This window comes from Protopterus annectens, chromosome 3.part1, assembly GCF_019279795.1.
Source record: "Protopterus annectens isolate FY-2018-M chromosome 3.part1, PAN1.0, whole genome shotgun sequence".
In the NCBI taxonomy this organism is placed as follows: domain Eukaryota; kingdom Metazoa; phylum Chordata; order Ceratodontiformes; family Protopteridae; genus Protopterus; species Protopterus annectens.
In genome coordinates, this window is record NC_056732.1 from 1489643284 (window position 1) to 1489668899 (window position 25616).

The 25616-nt window shown below is 38.8% G+C and overlaps 1 protein-coding gene across 3 annotated transcripts in view; it reads left to right on the forward strand.

Annotated features, from left to right (window-relative positions):
- PALS2 (protein associated with LIN7 2, MAGUK p55 family member) overlaps positions 1-25616 on the forward strand; it is a 1432251-nt gene that overhangs the window by 1369724 nt on the left and 36911 nt on the right. The window lies entirely within an intron of this gene.

Sequence of the window (25616 nt, forward strand, 5' to 3'; positions counted from 1 at the left end):
AGCAGCAGCACAAAGCAGGGACATATAAAGCAGGCACAGGTTATAACAGAATAGCACAGTAATCATGGAAAATGTCACACTGAAAACAAAAGATCACTTTTTCATTTTATATTAAAAAAAATTCATAGTTCTAAAATACGGTAGTCTAATAGGCTGCAAGTTTAGACTGCGTATTCCTCAAATCTTTACAGAATATTACAAAAGTGATTGGAGTCTGAAAAATGCAGGAAATATCTTTACGAAACATCTATGAGAGAGATTATTTAAGTTAAATGATCAGGTGCACTGTCAGTTAAACTTAAGATAGGTACGTATGTGTTTTTGTATACACGTTTTATAAATGTGTGTGTGTATATCTATCTATATATATATATATATATGTGTGTGTGTGTGTATGTATAAATATATATATATATATATATATATATATATATATATATAAATAAAATATGTGCATATATTAGAATTACTTGTGTTAACTGTGAATCACAATTATGTCGAAACAGTTTATAGATTACTAGATAAGATACAATTGAAAAATAAGTCTGATAACCTAAAAACAGGCAATATTTACTTTTTTATTAGGTAGAACTACACAGTGCAGAGTAATGAGAATTGAATTAGGTAATGCCAAATTTACACTTCCACTGTGATAAAGGGTGATACGCTTCTACATCTAGAGCCTGCAGCAGTCCTGGGTTTGATTCCCATAGTCCTTGATTGCCCATTTTGTGACTGAGCAAATCACTCAACCAGACTGGTTACCCCTGAAAAAGGACTGCGTGTCCAGTGGCCATTACATGGTTAACGGATATTTTTTCCCCATCATTTGGCTCACTGCTGCAGTGTAATCCTTATCCTTGAGAAATAACTAGGAGCAGACATCTGTCCTTGACAGCATAGTTGAATGCAGTTCCTTCCCAGGATTCCTGTGTTTTGTACTTGTACAATGTGGAGCAGCCTGCACTTTCTTCTGTGTTTTTTTTTTTTTGCCACAAGAAGCGATCAGTCAAAATTTGTCTATGAATCTGTCCTTTACAGCTGACTTCCATAGAAATGATAAGCACCTAGTTTAGAACCATTTTCTGAGAATATTGATTGGCTTGTTGTGTGTTTTGGATTTTCAACTGCTAGGTATTGTAACTAATTCTGAAATCCATGACTTTCCCTGAAGAATTTACAATCAAGTGTACCAGCAGAAAACAAATGTCAGCAAAGGACTTTTTCAGTTACCATTTACAGTGCCTTTTTTGTTTAGAGGAGATCCATAACATCTCCTTTTAACAGTTGTACTGTGTTTAATAAAAAAAAAAACTTTGAGCCAAGACTGTTAAGTCCTAAGTGGGGCATTGTGGCACTAGTGACAGTTTTGGTGCTGCCATGGGGGGGGGGGGGTTCTCTCTTCCCTTATGGTAACCTTAATCACAGTGCATCACCTAAAAAAGAAATGCAGTTAAGGCAATTAAAGAAAAGGAATAGGTAGTGGTCAGAGAATACCAAACCGCAGCAGTTTTGTCCATCTCACTAAGCCTAAGGATGTTGGACCATGTGTGGCCCTTTGTTTGCTCCAAGTATTTCCATCTTTAATAAACATAACTTTACTTCTCCTAGCCCCTTTGGAGGCAAACAAAAGGAGTCACTTACCAGCTGTTTGCCAGGCCTACACTGATGTGAATGAAACCTGCAGGCCAGGTGCTGGTTTCTTGGAAGCTACAAAACGTGTTCATCCTTTAACTGTTTCAGCTGCAGCATCACCGGATTAATTCTTAAGTTTGGAAATCTTAAAACATGTGGTGCAAAAGAATTAGAAAAAAACAGTCATAGTAAATAACCAGAGTCCATCCAGTCTAAGAGTTAGAGCCAAATTCTCACTAGCCCCCCCCCCCCCTTGAACCTGCAGCCACAGTTTCTTTAAAGGTCTGTCTTGGAAGACCACGTTCTTGGTGCCCATTACATCTGTAGGAAGGGTTTCTGATCTACAACCCTATACACCATTCCTCCTTATCTGGTTTTCCACAAGGGTAGAGTTGCTTTGTGAAATGGTCCTTCCTTTCTCTCTGAGGTGACAGTCGAATTTGAATCGGCCTATACATTGCCTGTTTTCTTCCCAGATTTCAACAACAAATGAAAGTATGTCCTGCACTGTGAGGATGTTTACTGTCAATTGACAATAAAGAACCCAACTGGATCCTTTCTAGGCAATCACTTTCATTGACATATTGCCACAGTTTACATCCCCCTTCATCTTGTATCAACCTAGTATGACAAACTATATTAGAAATGTTTCCACAAGGCACTACACAAAACTGCTTAATTCTTGGAGACTTAAATTTCAATGCTATAGAACATGACACCACAAAACTGAATAAAATGCTTATCTGTGAATTCCAGCAGTTAGTAAAACCACCTACGAGATCAAACACATAACCACACTACACTGGACCTTATCACTAGTATAAATGTAGATGTATGAATGAACATAGACATACTACCAAACAACTGAGTGATTATTATGATGTCATCTCTGTTTGGTCATTTAAAACTGCAAAAGACCCCCACAGGTAATTAGCTGCCACCTTTCACGTGACACAAAATCATAGACCTTAACGCACACCTAGATAACTCAGACTGGGACTGCTTGTGTACTCTTCAAGATCCCACATGTGCACTGTTGTACTTCACTAGACTGTTATCCCCCTTACAAGAAACATTATTCTGAGTTAATAAGCCCATAGCTTATTAATAAAATTAAAGAACAAATGAAAGATAGGGATAAAGCCTGGAAAGATAGAAAAAAAGATCAGCCAAACCTAAACCTCCACCACAGTTCTCGCTCTCTTAGGAAAGCAGCAGAGGTTGTGAGTTTCCATCGTGTTTTCTGTCATGTTGTAGTATTCCGTAGGGATGAGCAGTTAGATGAATAAAGTTCATATGCAAATTTCATGTGGATGAGGGGCATGTGATGACTTAGCAGCCATTGCATGTTGGACAAACCTAGCTTTGTGTTGTGCTCTTGTTCATAGGATGTAAAGTGCTAAGTATACATGTGGTGTAAAGAAGCAGGAGTAGTAGGTGCACTGCTTGTCCTTGCACTATGTTAGAGGAATGCACTGCTTGTTCTTGCACTATGTTAGAGGAATGCACTGCTTGTTTTTGCACTGTTAGAGGAATGCACTGCTTGTTCTTGCACTATGTTAGAGGAATGCACTGCTTGTTCTTGCACTATGAATGCACTGCTTGTTCTTGCATTATGTTAGTGGAATGCACCGCTTGTTCTTGCACTATGTTAGAGGACTGCACTGCTTGTCCTTGCACTATGTTAGAGGAATGCACTGCTTGTTCTTGCACTATGTTAGAGGAATGCACTGCTTGTTCTTGCACTATGTTAGAGGAATGCACTGCTTGTTCTTGCACTATGTTAGAGGAATGCACCAAGTCTGTCAACCTTTTTGATTGGTCCTAGTTATAGCATTAACTTCTTGCCTATCAGGTTTAAGTGGGCATCGGATGTCAGAGAGGGTGAGGAGGAAAGAAAAAAAAATGTTTGTAAACTCTTCTCCCCCTGAATTTGTGTTTAGTAGGAGGGTGTCCGTAATTTGTTAAGAGAATTTATAAGGTTCAGATTTGAGTTAAAATCAACAATCTTTTGGGAAGGATAAGATGGGTTCTGTTGAATTGCCTAAGATGCGGGAGAGGGCAAAATACTTGGAGATGTGAGTATCTCATGTTAAAGTTTAATGGGGAAAATGGTATGAGAGGATTAGCAGACAGATGGAAAGGTGGTGGGGCAAGTTGAATACATTGATGGTAGAGGGTACATGTGATCTGATGATGGTGTTTCCACAGGTGGTATTCTGAGTGAGACATTTGTGTTTGAGCCTGAGAGAAGGGGTGCTGTGGAGGTTATGTGATCTTTGCTTTAGAATTGTGCGGATATGTTGAGGACTAAGGCTTAAGATCTAGGATGATGCAGATGAGAACAAGGGGAGTAATATATTTTAGAATTCTAGAGTTGTGCAGTGGCAGCTAGTCTATGGAAGATGATGGATAGGAGGGATATGAATGTAGTGGGGAAGGTAACTGCAAAAGCTGTTGAGGAGAGAGGGTATTTGCGATATTACAGGTATGCAGCACTGAGCCGTAAGGGGGCCAAGAAGAAAGAGGAAACTCTAGGAGAGGTAGTAGGGGAGTGAATTTTATTTCATCAGGCAAGCGTACATGGTGAAGGTGGAATAAAGGGAGGATCAGATGTAAGGCAAGGCATTTTGGGAGTGGCAGTGTGGTGCTAAGAGAGGGAGACTGTGGGTGTATATCTAGCCTTGGGTAGTAGGAAGATTACAGTTGCATGGGAGAAGTTGGTTGAAGATGGGGGAAAAAAGTGCCCAGGCTGGAGAAGGGATAAAAGGTGTGGATAGAGAAGGTATGTGAGATAGCCAGGGATCTGAAGAATGGTGGTTTACTTGGTAATTTGCAAAGATGGTTGATGTATAACTGGTGTAAGACACAGGGAGACCTAAGAGGAAAAGCTTCCTTCAGCAGGACAGTTCTTGGTGATGATGTTAGGAGGAAGTGGGGTTGCATATGTGGTGGGTGTGCAAAGGTGTAGGAGTTATGTGAGGCAACCACTAGGCACTGGGACATAGTAAGTCACGGTATGCTTAGGCAAGAATGGAGTATATGACTCTTTGAAATATAGTGGAAGGAGAGAGGATGATCATAAGTTGAGATGGATGTATATAGCAGAGTGAGACGAGCTATACAGGTAAATCAAGATTAGGAGGAGTGAGTAAGTGATGTGGCATTTAGGATAAGAGTGTGAGATTCTGTCTGTGAGGAGAATGAAGGGTGTGTGGGCTGTGGTTGATGTACACGGAGAGAGTGGGAAATTATTGGAGCATGTAAGATAAAATATTTCAGGTGAAGATAGCCAGGGGAGGGTAGGATTTGACAGGAAGTTTGAAAAGTAGATGTCAAGGTGAGGAAAATATCTCTTGGGATTTCCATGATGGCTGTAAATATGCACTGTTGCTGCCAGGGATTTTACTTTTTTAAATGTCCAATATGATGTTATTTCGGTTTGATGTACAGAGTGTCAAAGTCCTGTAATAAAAATGATTCAGTGAAAAAACAAATAATTTGCATTAACAGTAAGTGACTGAATACATTTATATAACCATGGTACAGGCTCCTCCCTCCCGTACACCCCCTTTTGATACTTGGGTTGTTTTATATCTTATGCTAATGCATTTTTTGTGAATAGTATGGTGTGTGTCTTAGGGATGCTTGGTGGGATGATCCTAGAGCCTAGTTAACCTGTTTCCCTGAGGCATGGCTTTTGGAATTGTCCTGTAGCATTAGCTGCACTAAACATTTGCAGTAAGGTACTCTGTTAGGGCACAGCATCTTTAATTTATTGAGGGTCCTCTCCTGTATATGCCATTATGTACTGAAGTTAGTCACAGCAGCAGACCTACTAAGTACATTGTTATTTTAAGTCAGGTTTCTGTCCCATCCAGTGCTTTTGTGGTTTTCTGGAGCTACAACTGATGCTGAATTTGCACTCAGCACAGACACAGATCCTGACTGGCGAATCAAGGGGGCGGGATATCGTTCACTAGAATAATGTCAGTGTTATACTGTTTTTAAAATGTCTAGTATCCAGATATAATTATTTACTAGGGTTACATACATGGTTTCATTCATTTACTGGTAAGGAGAATGGTTTACGCAGCTGTAATACTTTTGCACTGCATTTCCTTCCCTACATACTTTTTTCAGTATTTTGAAATGTTTTTATCTTAATTTTCTCTAGCCTAGTTTTTATTTTCTTGAGCTTGTGCTCAGTCTACTGATTTGAAGCCCATAATTTCCATGTTTTGTCCTTTGATACAAATTGTTCTTGCATAATCTTTTTTTGTGTTTATCCATATTACTTTTGGGCAGAATTGGAGCCACTTTATATGAGATGTGAGTTATGTTTCGTGCAGGGATCTGTCACCAAAGTATTTTGCTTCCATGCATTTGCTTACTTCTCTTTTGTTGACTGACTAGTGTGGTCTGTTTTCAGGGAGGCTATTCCTTCTGCATTCATTTTTAACCTATATATAAGACCTTGGGTTGCCCCATTTGCTACTTGCTGTTAATTTACATTTTGCTTTTCTGTAGAGCATTTCATATTCTGCTGTTTGTGTTCTAGTTTGATTCAGAAAATGAATACCCCTGTGTTTCCAGCATCCTTTACAAGGTAATCCACAAATACCACATTGTGTGTCACCCCAGAACATGCCATATGTTGTCACGGGTCTGTATTATAACCCCGAATGATTAAAAGAGCGATCGCTCTGTAATCGACCCCTTAAAATTGAAAGTACTAAATCCCCAACACAGGGAACAGTGATTTATTTCCCCCCGGGGGGGGGGGGGGGGGGTCACTGGGCCGTTTTCAGGACTCTGTCATTTCCTCCACTGTGGTGCCATCTCGGAGTTGGTATATTTAAGTAGGGGGGGCAAAACCTCCCACTTTATTTTTTTTTTGCAGAGCAGCAAATTTTTCCCTGGGGAAAAAAAAATCGCTGTTCTGCATGTCCGGGATTTAGTGCTTTCAATTTTAAGGAGTCAATTAAAGAGCATTCGCTCTTTTAATCGTTCGAGGTTATAATATAGACCCATTGTCGCCATAGTATGAAATTACATATTTATTCAACTAAAATTTTTATTAAACATCATAGGATTGTATTAGAAGAGGTTTTGCAAAAGAAAACGTTTCACCACAGAAACATGACTGAGATGACTGAATAAAACTAAAACAATTTATTAACGACAAACGGGTAAGTGCTTTCACACTGTAAGTACTTCTTCAGATCTTAAAATTCAACATACTCTAAATACATTTAAATATAGAGATTTCCAGTACAGTCATCCAATCAAGTTAAACAAAACTTCAAATTAGCCATGCATTACTAATGACCAATAAAACATTAAAATTACTTAAATAAATCTCTAGGTTTTAAAATGGGTCTTAAAGAGACTCTTCCATTAAGTCCCAGCATCTTATCGGCCTGCAATTTAATTATCCAATACAATTCTCAGCTCTCAGTGAAGCTTTGGTAGTCACCCACTCTAGTACTTCTAGTGACCTTCTCATTGACTGTAAAATAAAAGGAATGGCTGTTGCCATATTCTATCACATGCTTAGTAAGCGCACTTCAAGTGTCTCTGGTGTGTATCTAATAAGCATGTTCTCTGATTCATTCCATCAAGGAATGATTCGTCTTCCCAATGTAAAAACACACACAGGCTTTGCACTTTGCAAAATAAACAACATCAGTAGTACTGCAGTCAGCCTGCACATTAAATCTAAAAGTCATCCCTTTTGTGGATGGATAAAGGTATTAGTATAGACACAAAAATTGCATTTATTGCAGCGTTGCATAGCAGATATACCTGTAACACAAGACCTCACCTGATGATGACCCCCTGTAAAATAACAGCCTTTTTAAAGACTTCTTGTTTTTTAAAAACAAAACTCAGTTTATCCCCTACCAGTTCTCGATATATTTCTCTGCCATTTCACTCTAATTATATCACAAACGATACTAGTATTGCTGGCATAGTAAAGGGGAACTGAGACCTGGCATGGTTTATGGCTTTCCTTGCTAGATGCAGAGCCTGCATTGTGAAAGTCGGGACTTCTATTCAAAGAATAATATGGCTGTGCCCTGTCTCTCCTTAAAATAGATGCCTCATGGCGCATCTCAACAACCTCCTTCAAGCTATACCCCCTCTCTAAGAAATCACCCCTTAAGACCTTTCAAGTTACACTGAAATTCTGCCTCGGAACTGCTTAGTCTGGAAGTTTGCATCCCCTGCCCCTTAAAGATATTCCTGTAAATAAAACCAGATGCATACTGCTACTCTGTAACATAGCATACCCCCTACAGGGTTTTCTGAACAAATCAGGCCCATGACTTATGCACAGATACAACCTCTCAAACTAAATACAGTAGGGTATTTAACACAAATATATGAAAAGCTGAAATCTGTCAGATGTGTAATCTATACTCAATTTGCATACCAATGAATTATGCACAGATTCAGACTTCCTCCACCAAATAAATCGGGTTACTTTTCAACAATTGGTTTTACCCACAGTCTTTGTTTTTATTCTCCCTTAAAATGAAAACAGTGATACAGGCTTAGACATCAACACAGGCTGCTTCAAACTGCACTCAGCAAAGTCACAGTTGTAACCCCACACACGCTCTCTCAACTTGTTTTGAATATCTTCAGTGATTTACCAGGGAATCCCAAGTTGTACAAGGGGAAGATAAAATATAGGATGAAACCAAGAACCACTCCTCTGTAGTGCAACAGTTCTGTACAAAGGCAAAATTAATTGGGGGCTACCATGCAAAGGACCAGCAGATTTTTAAATATTGCTCTTATAAGCTTAGAAAGTTGTTAGCATAACAGGTTTTGCAATTTTAAATACTGTTCTTATATGGATAAAAACTTGGTATCAAAACAGGTTTTAGACTTGTATGCATTTTCTCAATAATGTGGTCTGAAACTCAAAACAAGCAATATTTAGTGACCTCAATCCTTCATTATTTGCTGAAAAACCACAACTTTTATGAGGAGCAGACTAAAAATGAGGCAAAAAAATGGACACCTCTGCTACACGTGTGAACCCTCCACCCACTGCCCTCTCATCTTCTGCAACAGTACTCAAATATATGACATTTGCCAGGAAACCACAAATTTTATGAGGAACAGCTCAAAGTACGAGGAAAACTCTGGACATTCTGCAGAAATCAGGACAGTTGAGAGATATGATATCAGTGGTATTTATCAGTCCCTTCAGTAATTTAACCATGGTGATCCCTTCAGTAGTTTAACCACATATACACAAGCACCTAAATGTCACCATTTCCCCATTGATCCCTTCATTAATTTAACCATGTATGCACAAGCACTTATTTCCCCATTGATCCCTTTTGTAGTTTAACCATGTATGTACAAGCAACTAAATGTCACCATTTCCCCGTTGATCCCTTCATTAATTTAACCATGTATGCACAAGCACTTATTTCCCCATTGATCCCTTTTGTAGTTTAACCATGTATGTACAAGCACCTAAATGTCACCATTTCCCCATTGATCCCTTCATTAATTTAACCATGTATGCACAAGCACTTATTTCCCCATTGATACCTTTAGTAGTTTAACCATGTATGCACAGGCACCTAAATGTCACCATTTCCCCATTGATCCCTTTATTAATTTAACCGTGTATGCACAAGCACTTATTTCCCCATTGATCCCTTTAGTAGTTTAACCACGTATACACAAGCACCTAAATGTCACCATTTCCCCATTGATCCCTTCATTAATTTAACCATGTATGCACAAGCACTTTTTTCCCCATTGATCCCTTTAGTAGTTTAACCACGTATACACAAGCACCTAAATGTCACCATTTCCCCAGTGATCCTTTCATTAATTTAGCCATGTATGCACAAGCAGTAAATGACACCATTTCCCCAACAGTCATGTATGCACAAGCACTCTGACACCAAAATTAATAATTTTCCCCCAGATCCCTTCAGTAATTTGTCCATGTATGCATAAGCAATTCACTGACACTAAAATTAAACATTTCCGCTGACAATTATTTAATATATTGAGCATGTATGCACAAGCACTCAAATGAGACCCAAAATTATTTCCTCCATTGATCCCTTCAGTAATTTGTGCATGCATGCACAAGCACTCAGATTATTCTAAAATTAATTATTTCCTCCCAGCTTATCCCTTCAGCAGTTTAACCATGTAGGCACAAGCAGTTTTTCCATCAATCCCCAGTCACACTGCATTTCTACTTCACTCGAGCGCAAATCACTCCTGCAAGCAAACAACTCGTACACCAGCACTATATCCATACAAACAAGCAAACACACATCCACTTAAGTTATATCTAATATACTTTTACACACAGTCACACTGCTTTTTTGCTTCACATAAGCACACGTCATCCCTGCAAACAAGAAGCTCATACACGAACACTGCATTCATGCAAACACACTTGCACCTAGTAGGTAAGTACTAGGCTAGCTGCCCTTTCAGGCCATTTTAAGCCTTCCCAGTTTCCCTTTTTGTGCCCGACATAACCTATCACATTTGGTTATAGATTGACCTTACTCATTCCATGATCAATAATTACATATCCCAAACAAGTATAGCCATAGATAATTTGAGGGGAGCCAAGCATTAGATAAAGCATTTAAAAGCTGCATCTGTCCATTAGTAGGACAAGGGGCAATCCTGGGGTAAGTTTTCTGTTTTCCATCTATAGATCTAAGTTGTGCTTAAAAATGGACAGGGATTAACTTATTTTTTTTTCTTTTACGTGGATGGGTAGTCTGTTCCATAGCTGTGGTGTCCTCTGTGAAATATACCTGTCCCTGCAAACCATTCTGTATATGTTGTACAAGAGGTTTACCTCCTTAGACAGAGTATTTCTGATGCCATTTGACTTGCTGATGTGTAGTAAATCCATCAGTAATGTGTAAGAGGGTGATTTTTACATTTGTGCTGAAAGTGGTATATATATTTGATGCCTGTTTAACCACTTTAAACAAGTAATTGTTTTTGTCACCAAAAGGTGTGTTGGTGGGACTTCCAAGATGGCTATACACTGAACATCAGCATAATTTCAGCTGTCATAGGATGTTACTAGTATAACAGCCCTAGAACCTTTTTAAGCCTAGCCATTCATGCCTCAGTTTTCCCAATTGTCAATGCCCACAGGCTAAAATGGCTTTGGTATATGCCTGTCCCTTAGGGCATCTGCAAACTGCCTCTGCGTAGAAGGAACACAGGTGACAAGCCGGGGTGAATCTGCGATTTCCCATCCTTTGATCCAAATGGTGTTTGAATAGGCTTAGGGAAGAAAAACTCTGCTTCACATGAGTGGAGAGTCTGTTCCAGAGAAGGGCTAATCTCTGAATGTGTTTGTCACAGAAGGGGTTTAGATCCTTGGATTGGGTAATTCTAAGTGCTGTTTGTTTTGCAAATGTATAGCAGATTCATCAGGCCTGGATCAGAGAATGCCTTGTAGGTTAATAGATCACCCCTTAGTAGTTTGTAGGAGACTCAGTACAGGGACAAGGTTTTGAGGCAGTCCACATAAGACATTTTTCACCCTGTAATTTTTTTTAGTAGGGAACCTTAATGGCCACTCCATCATTTGCACATGCCAAAGAGTGGCAGTGTACTCTATTATTAGTCTAATGAGGGCTGAGTATAGTGGGACAATGATCTCCTTAGATCTGGATACCATCCCCTGACTTATAAGTTGCACCATGTAGAGAGGATTTTCTCACTACCATGGACATATAGTGATCAAAGTCCAGGTTCCTGCCAGTCTGAGTTCCCAAGTCACTTACTGCTGGGTCTGCACTTAGGGGTGTTTTATCAATGTTATAATTTACAGGGATGGTCATCTTCCTAAAGGGTAAAATTATGCATTTTTTGCATTGAGATTTTGGCTGTGGTTCTGTCACCAGTTATTTATCAGTATCAGACCCTCCTGGAGGACATCTACATCTTTGGAGGATTGATTGATCTTCCCAGTCTGCAGTCAGCAAATTTGGTCAGCCAAAGGCCCTTTACATTTGCCTTGACTTCAGAGAAGTGTATTCCTAACGAGAGGTCCTAGTACTGAGCCATGTGGAATGCCATTAGTAACTGGCCTCTTGGTGGAGGTGGATTCCCCAACCCTAGCTTAATGTGTCCTATCTGTGAGCCATTTGGCTATCCATCTGGTGACATTGGTATTTATGCCTAAATTTGTGAGTTTGTCTGTAATACCCATGTGAGGTATTGTGTTAGATGCACTTACCAGATCAAGGTAGGGAGTATGTACCATTTTGTCCTCATCCAAGACTCTCGTAACCTTCTCAAAGAAGCCCACCAAGTTTAGTAGGCATGACCTGCCCTTGATGAAACCAAATTGGGATGCATCAAGTGTTCAAAGACTTCCTATGGCTTTATCAGGTCCATGATGATTCTTTCCATGACCTTGCATATAAGACTAGTCACACTTATGGGTCTGTAGTTCCCTGGATCTGTTGATGGTCTGCCTTTTTTCTGTAGGGGGATGAATGTTGCAGTCCTCCATTCTGTAGGGACAAAACCTGTCTGGCAGCTTCCCAGAGTGAAAAAAGAAACTGAATAATAAGAGCGAGTGATGTAGTCAGCTTGAGTAAAATTCAGCTACTGACTAGTAAGTACACTGCCTGGATGTTAGCAAAGAAGAAATTTTGGGACCTGAAATAAAATAAACCAGAAAAGATGGCGAAAGTACTAACATGGAAGAATCTTGCAGCTGTTAAGTAAAAAGCAGTCCAAGCTTCAGCACTGGTACAAGAAATGACTTCCAGTAATTTAGAGAAAAAAATAAATCAAATGTACTCAGAGGTGATTAAAGAAAATGAGACGTTGAAGGGGTATGTCAATTCGGGTAACAAAAAGATGGAAAAAAGTAGAAGAAGCTTCAACTAATTATTTAGATCAGTTGATAAAACTGAAAAAATCAGAGGATGAAATGAAGAAAAGGCTGGCTAAGTATAAGACTTCTCAAGAATAGCAATTAAAAAAAAAACAGTGGAGGTAGAAGACAGAGTTCTGAGAGAAAACTTGAAATTTTCTGCTGGACCAGAGAAACTGAAAGAAACAAACCATATTATTACAGACGATGTCTCCAGGTGTTTCTGCAGTTACATCCTACTGACGCCTCTAGGCATCAAATGTTGCTTGTTCATATTTGCACTAATAATTCTAAAAGCATACTACAGGCAAAGTATTTTTTATCTTAAGGCTTACACAGTGGCAAACGCAATTGTATTGATATTTGACCTCTGTCTAGTGCAGGTAAAGATGAATTAATTGCTTGTAATATTTATTTATATTGTCATAAATTTCATATTTGTTTGAATGTCTTTGCAACCAAATAGCACAAACAGAGCTGCTTAGCCTCATATGACAGCTCTCAGATGCTGAACAAAATGCTGTGACTGTGTCTAACTTGAGTGGTTGCTGTGATGTAGGGTGTTTACAAAATATTATAAAGTTTACTGTGACTTATAGAATCAAGTTTAAGACCTAGAACCTAAAGAATACTACTACTACAAAAATAGTTTGTGCTGAAGAATTTGTCTTTTATACTTCTTTAGTAATCCCTATGGCTCCAGAGATATGCACATTTGTGTGAAATGTGAGGACATCATTTGTTTCTACATAAAGCTTAGGATCCACCCACTGGAAGTTACAGTGGAAGCTTCCAAAGCTCATTTGAAAGGAATGAATTAACTTTATGAAAGCCCAAATGAGCAACTGGACTGGTATTCCACAGCAGAAGTTGTTAATTTAAAGGGCACATAGAGTGCTTGCTCCAAACTTGACCATGAGAAAACACCTAAAACATGTATTGGTAAAGATGCAGTCATACCAGCAAAAAGAGTTAATCCTGACAAAACTGACAGAAGGGAAAAGTATTACAAAATGGAGAGAGCAAGTGTTTGTGGAAGATATTCACTGTATACCAGACAGAAGAGAAGCAAATTTATCCCAGCAATCAGGGAATTCCAGCTTCAGTTGCAGAAAAGATCGAGAACAAATTACGGTGGTTTGGACACGTGCAGAAAAGCAGAAGACAATCTGGTGAGGAAGATCTGGGACAAACAGGAAGAAGGTAAGAGGAAGCGAGGACATCCAGCAAAGAGGTGGATGGATTGTGTGAAAGAAGATCTGCGACAGTCAGGCATGAGTGTTGAAGAAGGCAGGAGTGTGGCACTGAATCAAGAGAGTTGGCGACAGTTAACATGATACCCTGACCCCATGTAGAAAAAATGGGAAGAGGGGGCTGATGATGATGATGATGATGATGGTGGTGGTGGTGATGATGTCCGGGAATTCCAGGATACAGGTGTGATATTCAAATGGTTGTATCCAGCTGTCTTTGGAATATTTTTTTTCTTGGAGGATCAAAGATGTTTTTAATGCAGAACAGGCTAAGGAGGAAATAAAACTGCTTGTGCAACAAAAAGTGAGCTATCAAGCAGAAGGGGGACTCTGCTTCTCATTCTTCTGACAAAGCTTATAGGGAGACTTTGCCAATGAAACCTTTTACAGTATTCAAAAGAAAATGCTCAAGAGACAGAAAAAAAGTATGACTAAAAGAAGCAGTAGTGCGTTGGACTTGAACCAGACCTTGATGTTGAGAGATTGGGGTGAACAGGATGAAGACCAGCAACAATGCAATTAGTAAATAAACTGGATACTATAAAGCATCGGTCACACTTGTAAAATATGTCTTTGCAAGAAAAATTAACTGAGAAAGACTGAACTTTTGTTGACTTTATTAAACTTATAGGTGGACTGTAAATCATGTACCACCCTTTGTCATTAATGTTTAGGAGAACTCTAAAGGGGGAAAAAGTAACTGTAAGTGCAACCATTGTTTTTATTAGTATAAAATGTTTCATGATATAAGCTGTATGTTATATATAAAGCATTTTCATGTAGTGTATAGTCAGGGCATTTTAAATGTGTGGGGAGTCTCTTCAGTGACTGCTGTATGTGTTAAAGATATTAACTTAAGTATTTTTTAGTTGTAAGAAATATAGGCTTTACAGTATAATGAGAAAGGCTGGAGAGAAGCAAGTTTAATGTTAATATGCTGTGATCTTGGGCTGTTGAAACGGAGGTGAGGTGTAAAGGTGCAATAATTATTATCATACACAAAATTAAGATATTATTTTGACAAGGGTGAATGTCTATATTAATGCCTTTGGCTTAAGCTATAAACAAATGTTTTTTTTGTAAGGAAGTAGGCTTGAAAAATAAGACAAAATGAAAGCCATGAAAAATGCAAAGTCTCTTAGGTTCATAGGTAAGTACTAGGCTTAGCTACCCTTGTGGATCATTTTAAGCATAGCCAATTTCCCTTGGTGAGAATCAAACTATGTTGCTTATATCATACAAATATTAGCTTGTTTTTTTTTCCCCCATTAGCAGATGTTCAGTAGGAGTCAGGAAGTCTGCAGCTAAAGACAGAGGTACCTTATGTTTTGAGTGAAATTACAAAGATCCATTGCTGACTACTTGCAGGCCGTCTGCAGGTCCAAGCACTTAATCTTGAGAGTTCTGAGCATTCTTTGCTTGAGGGAAATACAAAATTTAAAGGTACAATGGCAAGCAGTTCAATGAAAAATAAAGCTTGACATTATGGGAAGCGAATAACAGATAGCAGCCTCAATAATTGAATGTTTTAATAAAACAGTGTACAGTTCAGTTTTATTGAAAGAAAGACCTCTCATTTTTTTCTTATGGGTAACAATGAAGGTTTTCTGAAAGCATACAAGTTTTTCACATCTCGGAGTTGGATAGAGATAAGAAAGGAACAGACAGCAATCAAGGTACATGGGAACACAGGCTCTATAATGCGCTTTAGCATGGTTGACCTTAATTTTTGGATAGGTAATGCCTATGGATGCACCTCTCAGTTTGGAGCAGTTGTTCCTATCTAGAATGTTAAACTTAATTTTTTGAAGATGTACATAGTTTTACATATTTGTTAAAGTTAATAGGGGGTGGGTTGTTTTGAAAATATATTTAGTTTTTTTGTTTGAGGGATTTCATTAAAGCAAAAAGTCTTGAAAATATGACATGGATTCATTTGGAAAGTAGAGGAAACACCTGTGTAACTGACAAACATAAGAGTGTGCATGTAACATGAAAGAAAGTGTGTGCATGTAACACAAAAGTTAGAAATACACATTCAAAAAAACTGAACTGTATAATAGGTGGGGGGAAAAGCTTTTTATCATAATGGCTATGCAATCCATATAGTCCTGTTACTTAAATGGTTTTACAGACATAGACAATAAGGAAAGAGTATTGAACTGTATTAAAAATGAAGAGTGCAAATAGCAATGCTGCAGGAGACACATTTGGAAAGAAATGATCTTGTGAATTTGACAAAGAAAGGATTTCAGATCATAATGGCTGTGCTGTCCATATTATCTTGGAATGTAATTGGCTTTAGAAACATAGACAAAAAGGAAAGAGTATTGCATTGTGTTAAGAGATGCAGAATGCAAATAGCAGTGGTGCAGGAGACACATTTGGAAAGGACAAGGCATGTGAATTTGAGAAGGAAAGGATTTCAGGATGGATATACAGCAAAATAAAAGGAACAAAGGAAAGGGGAGAAGATGGGGGAAGGCAATAATTGTAGGTTTGTGGGTAGTAAGAGGCTGTTAGCAAGGGAGGAGGATTACATTGGCATGTATTTATATTCCAACAAAAAAATACTGTATTGTGGCTCTTAAGAAAATTTGAGGAAATATGATCAGCTTATAGTAGGGAATATGTTTACGTGGAGCCTGGAACTTGATTTCCAATAGTGTGGATGTATCAGGGGGACCTTGAAGAGAAAATATAACAAAAGATAGATTTCTGAGGAAAATGATGAACATATTTAGTGTGGAAGATGTGAATTCAATAGTAGGAACTCTGGCAGAATTTACACATTATTCCCCAAGGTACAATAACTGGGGTAGACTAGAAATAAGTTATATTTTCACAGGATTTTGTGCATTTAATTGAAAGCTTTGGCACACATCCATATAACTATTATAGATCATGCAGTGAAAAAACAAGGTAAAACTGCAGGGCAGTAAAGTAAAATGTAGAAACTGGGGCTTTCCTACCTACCTGTTAAAAAGAGAGGGATTTAAGGAATGAGTACTTGAAATTATTTGAGAGTTATTAGGAAAGAGAAATATCTTCAGAAGTTATAGCTAGTGGGTGGAATAAAATGAAAATGAAGTATAAAATAAGGTAGAAGTTAAAGAAAAAAGATATGGTTAAGATGTAATAGGAATTACTTAGAGGGGCTAACAAAAAAAGAATATCAGAGTAAAGAGAATCTCAAAGAGCAAAAGGAGGCAAAAATCCGGAGTGCTTAAGAGAAAATAAGAGTCTATCTGGATAATATGCATGAGTTTAGAAGGATTGCTATTAAGCTACATTTTTTGATAACTTCAGGCACAAAACCTTTAGCAGAATGACTCGGGCAACAGAAAGTAAAAGGGGTTGCTGCCAAACTTAAGGAGCCTATAACAAACAAAATAACCAGAGATCCTGTAGAGACATTAAAGTTATTACTGAAATGTTATGAAAAGTTGTATAAAGCAGAGGTGTGTGGAAATAAAAAACACAAATGGAATATTTATGGAAAACTTAATTATGCCAAGGTTAGAGGTACATGAGGTTCAACAGTTAAGATAGGAAGTGATGTGATATAATTGGTGATGTGTAATCAGTCTTCAAGAAAGTCTCAGAGTAGATGGTATTCCTGTGGAAGTTAAAAGGGAAGAAAGTGATAAAGATCTGAAATATTTTATTTAATAGTGTTTTAAAAGATGGGGGGCACCAACATCTTGGAAGAAACTGTGGTGGCTATGTTACCTAAAGATGGTAAAGACCCATCAAACTCAGCTTCACATAAACATGTTTCAGTTTTAAACCCTGATTGTAAAGTGTTTGTTTTTACTAGCTTAAAGAATGGCAAAGGTGGTGTCAGAATTAATAGATACGGATCATTATGGTCTTATGGAGAAGAGGCAAACATTTGACAACATAAATAGAACAATGATAATCCAGAGTGAAGCAGAATCTAAGAAAGTACCACTGCTGTTACTGGATCTTGATGGAAAGAAGGCATTCTAAAGAGTAAGCTGGAATTTTATGAATAGGGCAATGGAAGCATTTGCATTCCCAGATACAATAATAAGATTAATTAGGAGAACGTATGAAATATCAGAGGCAAGGATAAAGTGAGAGGCTTCCTCTCTGAGTTGCGTTTGAACAGGGGAACCAGGCAAGAGTGTCCTTTACCGCCTTTATTCATGTCTATTACCTAAGAAAATAAGGGACTCGAAAATACAAGGATGTAACTGGTATGGTAATCAAGAAAAATCTGCTTTCTTGACAGATATTATTTTGTGCCTGATAAATCCATAAAAGGGCATTTCAGTGCTGTGGAACATTTTGAAACAGTTTCAAGTCTTTTTTGAATATAAAGTTATGAAGATAAAAGAAAGGCTGTCTCTCTAAATTATGTCCCCACACATGAATTGTTTCAGCAATACCCATGTTTATAGGGACACGTTAAGATGAAGCACTTAGAAGTATGGTTTAAAAAGGCTTCTGTTATGGCAGCTAAGGATATGTGAGAAGAGGTTAAAAGGGTAATACAAAAACTGAGGAACTGGAAGCCCTTTTTTATCGGTACTAAAATACAAGCAGTGAAAATGGTTTTAGTCCCTTTAGTCTTGTATAAAGGTCAGGTATATTTTAAAAACCAAGAGGGAAGTTGTAGACAATAAAGACTTGAAGGAAATTATCTGGGAGCTGAAGAAGGCAAGAGGTAAGTGGGTACGCCGATCCTTCCAGTAGAACAAGGTGATTTAAGATTACCTAATTTGAAGGGATATTTTAGAGCTACACAGTTAAGGCTCATATACATAACACAAGCAGGTTTTAGTTCAAAATGGAAAGGTATGATGATGAAGCGGGGGTGAGGTTCTTGAAATAGAGTGGGATACTGGATTCCAGTCTTTAAGGAGAATAGTAACCATGAAGGGTATTATATTTAAAAAGTAGTTGAAAGTATTCTTGGAAGCAAGCCAACACAAGAATGGAGAAAGAAGATTTTGCCAATAGGGATAATTGCAAGTAGGGACACATACAATATGTAAGAGGAGGCTAAGGTTTATTTAAGTTGGCAAAGGAACTATGGTATTGGGAACAAGTAGCTAGAGAGGGCTTGGTAATAGAGTGGGATGAAGCCAAGAAGAAATTTGGATTGCAGGCTAGAGAGATTTACATCGGAATATAGGCAAAGAGGAAGGGATAAGGGAATCTTAAGTAAAGGAATACTCTGGTAGAGTTTTTAGTTCAATCCAGAACAGAAGCTGCTGTTAAAAAGAGTAGGGTATATAACATACTGCATGATAATCGGTTAGAAGAGGTTAGAAAAGATTTTGAGGAGAGAATGGAAAAGCAGTTTACAAGAGAAAAATGGGAGGACATATGTATGGCTTCCAAGTATGCAACAAAGTCCTGAAGGTCTAGGATCTTTGTTTGTATAGGTATTTTTATACCCCAAGCAGACTAAATTTTTTTTCGTTATGTGGATAGCAAATATCTATATCACATAATCGAACTTTTAAAAGTTTGAACGTCATATGGTTGACACCATATGATCGAACTTTTAAAATTTCGAAAATGTAATAAAAAAAATAAACCAAAGAAAAAAACCTACCTGAATGGTTTAAGCAGGGGGGCAGGGCCCCCTGCACCCCCACACCCCCCGTTCTTTAAATATACCTATTCCGAGATTGCACTAAAGTGCAGAAAAGGGGAAATCTTCCCATCCCGCACTGTACTGAGATCTCCGTTGAAACGTTCGAACTTTTAAAAGTTCAATCCTATGGTGTCGACCATATGACATTTGAACTGTTCGACAACGTGATATAGACCCATCAAATATTGGAGGTGTAATGGGGAAGAAAGAGGTACCTGGGAACATGTGTTTTGGGAGTGTAATGAGCTGGCAGGTTTTCAAAATCTCTAGAGAGTACTCTGTCAGAAATATTGGGAGAGCAAGTGGCTGTAACTATGGACATTATTCTTTTGAGCTGGGACACAATCTAAATTGCCTAAACATAGTAAGGCATGTTACTAGAAAATGGAAACCGAGATCTAAACCAACTGTATTTGAAGTATTGAATATGCCAAAATAGATAAAAGAACTGGAAGAGAGATGTTTAGAAAAGAGAAAGAGCAAATTACATATAAATTAATGGAAATTGTGGGAAAAATACATTCAGAATAAGGTTCATGAGAAGAACTGAGGGTTAAGGAACTCAAAAATCCAGCAATTTATGTAAAGTTGGACTAATGCTAATAACAAAGAAAGAAAAAGTATGTGATGTATAATTTATGTAAATGGAAAAATGGTAATGTGGTTTGTTTCTTTTGTGTTAGTCTGCCTATGTCTTAAGTAAGTGTTTTAATAAAGGTGTTTAAAAAATGTGTGTTGCTAAATATAGTGAATCCAGTTTTGCTGCACATTTATCATCGCTGTCCTCTTTTCCCCCCATTTCTACATGGAGTCAGGGTGTCATGTCAACTGTCACCATCTGTGTCTGTTAGTGCTACTCTCCTACATTCTTCCACACTCATGTCTAACTGTTGCAGGTCTTCTCTTATACAATCCATCCACCTCTCTGCTGTATGCGTTCATTTCCTCCCACCTTTATCCTCTGTCCCAAATCTTCTTCACCCGATTGTGTCTCATCTGTCTTCTTTGACCTTTTCTGCAGTTGGGCTTATTTTGGCTTCTGCTCTTGTGTCTGAATTTCTTTACTGGTACCACAGTGTGCATCCTAGCCCCTGTCTCAGGCCCATCATCTCCACCTCTGGCTTCTTCAGCTGCTCTGACTTTTCTGTCCAGGTTTCTGTGCCATACAGCAGTACTGGTTACACCACTAGTTTGCAGTTTCTTTGGCATTCTTCTGTTACACAATACCCCTGACACTATGTGTCAGTTGGCTGCAGCCCCTCTGATTCTGACTTTAACCTCCTCATTCAGACTTCCCTTCTCCTCATCCACCCCTCCCAGATACTTGAAGGTGTTAACCTGTTTCACTATTTTGCATTCTGCCTCAGTTCCCGGCTCCTTCTGGTTTCCCTCATTTGCTTCTATTACTGTCTACAAGTCTACCTACTAAGACAATGGCTTAACCCCACCAAACTAATATTACATAGACAGATAACCACTTCCTCTATATCCTTCAGCACTGTAACGGTCCCCTCTTAAAGTACTAACCCTAGATGATGCCACAAATTATTTCACCAGCACCTTCCTGTCTGTTCTAGATGAACAATCTCCATCCAGGACCATTAGAATAAAATCTAACTATGCCTCATGCTTAAGTAAAGAAACCAGGTCATAGCCAAAAAAAAAAAAAAGGGATAAAGAATGGAATTACTGGTTGTAAACAAAATCTGAAGTTGCAGGACAGTCATATTGTGAACTAAGAAATAAAACTAAAAAACAAATAAAGCAAGATAAGCTAGACTACTACTCTGAAATGCAAACTAAACACCATAGCAACCCAAAAAATTCTGGACTACAATTACTAATAATCTCCAACCTGGAAAAAACTGGTACAACCCCTCCCACTACAAAAAACAGTTCTGATTGCATAACCACACAGTTTAACACCTACTTCACAGAAACTATTCTACATCTTTCTAACAACCACCCCCCGACACCTCAAAAACATTTACACCCCTACATAACGAGTCCAGTTTCACCCTTCAACCAGCCTCAATATATACTATTAGAAAACTGCTTAGGAAACTAAAGCCCACATCCCTAGCTTCTGATCACTTACCACCTGAGTTCCTACAACTATCGACTGACGTTATTGCATACCCGGTCTCCATTCTCATAAACAGGTCTGTATCAGAACAGTACATCCCCACTATCTGGAAAACCTCATATATTACTCCACTCCACAAAGGTGGCAATTCTGCTGAATTGTCTAACTACCGCCCTATTGCAATTCTATCCTCACTATCAAAAATACTAGAAAGAATTGTTCACAAACAAATGCATGGAACACCTTGACAAATACAAATTGTTAACCAATACACAAACGGTTTCCCCCCTCACCACAGTACCACCACTGCTCTCATGTCATTTACAAACACAGTTAATAACCATAGAAATAATGGTAGGCATGTATCATCCATCTTTTTAGACCTATCAAAAGCTTTTGATATGGTAGACCATAACAGACTCCTGCATGCCCTCTCTGACATGGCGTTATCACACTCTACCATTACTTGGTTCCAGAGCTACTTATCAGGCAAACAACAAGCAGTACGTTGGCACCAAACCCTATCCCCCCTACTTCCTGTCACCCTAGGATTCCACAAGGGTCTATCCTTGGCCCCATACTCTTTTCCATATTTACAAATAATCTGCACACCACAGCCCCCTCAGCCATAATTATCCAATAAGTTGATTCAGCGGTAATATGTGCTGCCAATACCCTCCAAGAACTATAAACACTCACTCAGTCATCCTAGCTATCTAACTCTCCCCTTATCCTAAACCCCAACAAAACAAAATGAATGCTATTCCATCCCAATAAAACTACTATACCCACTGGATCTTTTCACATTACCTCCACGAACAATACTACTATTATCCCCTCACAGTACTTCCACGAACAATACTACTGTTATCCTCTCACATTACCTCCACGAACAATACTACTATTATTGCCTCTCCACACACCAAACTACTAGGTGTTGAAATAACAACATGAGATTTGATATCCATATATTCCAGTCAGTTAAGAAAGTCCACGAAAAGCTAGATATGCTATGTAGAAACAAACAGTATCTCAGGAAAAAACACAAGAATAACTATTGCTCAGACTTATCTGACCTCAACTCTTCTCTACGCTTCACCTATACTCATTAACCTCAGGAAAATTGAACTGAAAAACTAGAATCTTGTTACAATAAAATAGCTAGATATGCAGCAAACACTGCCTTCAGATCACACCATTGCTCTGCCCTAAAACACTTAAACTGGTCAGAACTTCCCCAACTCTTATATCTGTCCCAGCTCAGTATGGCTTTCAAAATCATTTACTATTCTAAAAGTACTGCATCACTACAAGACTTACTAGAGCCACACTCTAGTAACATAACTCTGCACTCTAACAATAAACCCCTCCTACAGATCTCAAAACCACACAACCATGCTAGTGTTTCCATCTACTCACATTATATTGCCAAAATTTGGAACTCTCTGCCTAGCAATATTACATCAAGCACTACATTAACTAAATTTAAACAAATACTGAAAACCCACCTTTCCAGTAAATGGCTCTGCCCTTACTCCACCCCAGACTAAGATCTCCTTACTCCCCTTAGACAATCCTTTCTGTACACTAACATTTTTATTGTGGGTTTTATAGCTGATCTATGTAATATTATTACTACTAACTTAACCAAGTGAACTCAACAAATATGTACAAGTGCATAACTATAACTCAAGGTTTACTTTTTTACTCTCCTTGTTGTCATGTACTTTATACCTGACGTATCTAAATTTGTATATATTGTTACTATCAGTCAATGTAAGCTTTATTCTATGTCCAAGTGTATATCTTGCCTACTTGTAATCTCAGACTTGTCACTTATAATGCCATTTTGCTGTTTAATTGTCTGTTTGAATTTTTGTGTGTGGAGCTTTTCTCCCCGGGCCTCCACTGAAAAAGGACTTGTTCAGTCGGACTAGCCCAGTAAACAAATGTAAAATAATAAATAGTAAAAAATTACAACTGTGCTATCTGTACTCAGTTTCATTCCGTGTGCCATCAGTTTTTCATTCCATTCCCCTCCTTTGCTGAAGTTCTTGCTCAGAGTCTGCCTGTGATGCCACATCATTTGCATATGGCAGCTTTGTTGATCTGTCCCCTCCGAGCTCTTTTGTAATGTAGTCCATCACCAGTATGAACCATAGTGGACTCAAAGCTGAACCCTGATGCACACCTACTCCCACTAGGAACTCCTCTGTGAGGTCAAATACTGTTCCTACTTGAGTCATTGGGTCCTTGTGCATAGCATGCACTAATTCTGCCACTGTTTCTGGGACTTTGAACCACATGACTGCCCAAATCTGCTGTCTCCAAGTCTAGGAATCCCCAGTTGGACCCTCTCCTTATTTCTAACTTCTTCTCCAGCATCTGTCCCAATGCAAATGTCAGGTCAAGTGTGCTGCATCCTGATCTGAATCCAAACTGCTGACTTCCCAGCTTAATTTCTACTGGTCTGCTTGTTCATTTATCAGTCACCCTCCCCAGAACTTTCATGCAGTGTGACAGGAGTTTGATACCTCTGTTCTGCCCACAGTTATGAATATCTACCTTTGTTCTTGTACGTTGACGCCAGTGTGCCTATTCTTCAGTCATCTGGGATACAGCTTTCTCTCTTCACTGCTGTACTATCAGGCCTCATTTCTCCTCGGTGTCACCCAACAGCTTTGTTATATTTGCTGTGACCTCATCTGAGCCTGCTGCTTTCTCTGACTTAATTTCCTTTGTGCTGTTCCTTACTTCTTCTAGGGTAGGATCATCCAATTTTTATTTGTCGTAGGCTGTGTCTGGGGCAGTGCAGTTTCTGGGGAGTTTCTTCATACAGAAGTTGCTGGAAGTACTCTTTTCATCTGCTTTTGATGTCCTGTGGACTGGTGAGCAGGTTGTTGGCGGCATTCCTTATGAAGGATGTTTAACTATCTTTATCTTTGCTTTGCAGCCTGATAGTTTCCTTGTGCCATCTACTACTTCACTTTCCAGAAGGTGATAGAGTGGCTCTAATGTCACGTTCTGTGCTATTTCAACTCCTGTCTCAGCCTTTTTCTTCCTAGCCTGGTCCTCTTTTCTAGCTCCCACTTTTTCCTGCAGTCCTCCTTTCTTTTGCTGACATATTAGACTTCTGCATTCCACCAATGACTTTCCTTATGTACCTTATTTCCATACCTAACTCAGCCACTGTAGTCCTCACACATGCATTTGATAGGCACTTCCATTCCTTTTAAGCTCCACCTGTTTCCTCCTCTGCTTGATGTGCTAGAGTCCTTGAAATGTTGTGCTTTCTCTCCAGTCAGCTACCAGGTCTTCAGCCTGATCCCTGTTGACCTTGGAGCCTTCTCTGACCACTGCTTGTAGCTGATTGTGGCAACCAGTAGTTTATGCTGTGAGATGACTATTTAACTGGAGTGACTCTGCAATTGCTGATTCTACTCCACTGTCCCTTTCCTTATTAGGAGTAAGTCTACCCTTATTGCATCTGAATTAAGTACTTGCCACCATCAAGCCATTTGCCAGAGTGAAATCTAGAATGACCTCTCTCTGTTTATAGTTTCATAGGTTCATCGGTAGGTACTAGGCTATCTGCCCGAAGGCATTTATAAGCCTAGCCAGAATGTGTTGGCTTTCGCCGCCCCCTTAGATTAGTTCCCTGTGCCTCCGTCCAGCAGTGCCACTGATGTGATCCCCTAGGTAAACTTTCTGTTTCCCATCCACTCGTCAAGGTTTCTTTTGAAGAGTGTGAGCGAGGAGCTCTGCCTAATGTAGATTGGGATCTTGTTCCAAAGCATGGGAAGTCTCTGGGACAGGAATCTATCCCTCCAGCACACTCCTATTTATTGTTGTGGTGAGGTTTAGATCCCTAGATCTTTTCTAAAGATCTTGATTCCAGTTGTTTTATCTTCAGCTTAGTTATCCAATTACAGACCCATAGTCATTCTCTCACCACTGGCCAAAATAATGGAGACGTGTGTCCATAAGCAGCTCATGCACTATCTCACTCTAAACAACCTGCTGGCAAACTCTCAGCAAAGCTTCAGGCCAAATCACAGTACCACAACTGCCCTACTTTCTTTCACCAATGCTATA